The sequence below is a fragment of the Carlito syrichta genome, unplaced genomic scaffold (assembly GCF_000164805.1).
Source record: "Carlito syrichta isolate Samal-C Ts95f unplaced genomic scaffold, Tarsius_syrichta-2.0.1 Scaffold287500, whole genome shotgun sequence".
In the NCBI taxonomy this organism is placed as follows: domain Eukaryota; kingdom Metazoa; phylum Chordata; class Mammalia; order Primates; family Tarsiidae; genus Carlito; species Carlito syrichta.
In genome coordinates this window covers 430,556-430,819 of record NW_007231596.1, presented here as the reverse complement: position 1 = coordinate 430,819, position 264 = coordinate 430,556, and positions in this window count along the sequence as shown.

The window sequence follows — 264 nt, the reverse complement described above, 5'->3', positions numbered from 1 at the left end:
TTTGCAAACATTCTGGCAATATTTGTAATCAGAGTTCTTTCTGGAATGTTATCTGTCATATTTCAAACCATGAAGAGTTGGTATAGTGAGTTGAGCCTAGGAACATTTGTAAATTTGTACTAAGATGGATCAATTTAGAAAATAAATTATTAGCAGGGGTCGGTGGCTCAGCCTGTAATCCCGCACTTTGGGAGGCTGAGGTGAGTGGATTGCCTGAGCCCGCGGGTTCGAGACCTGCCTGGGCAACTTGGCGATACCTCATTT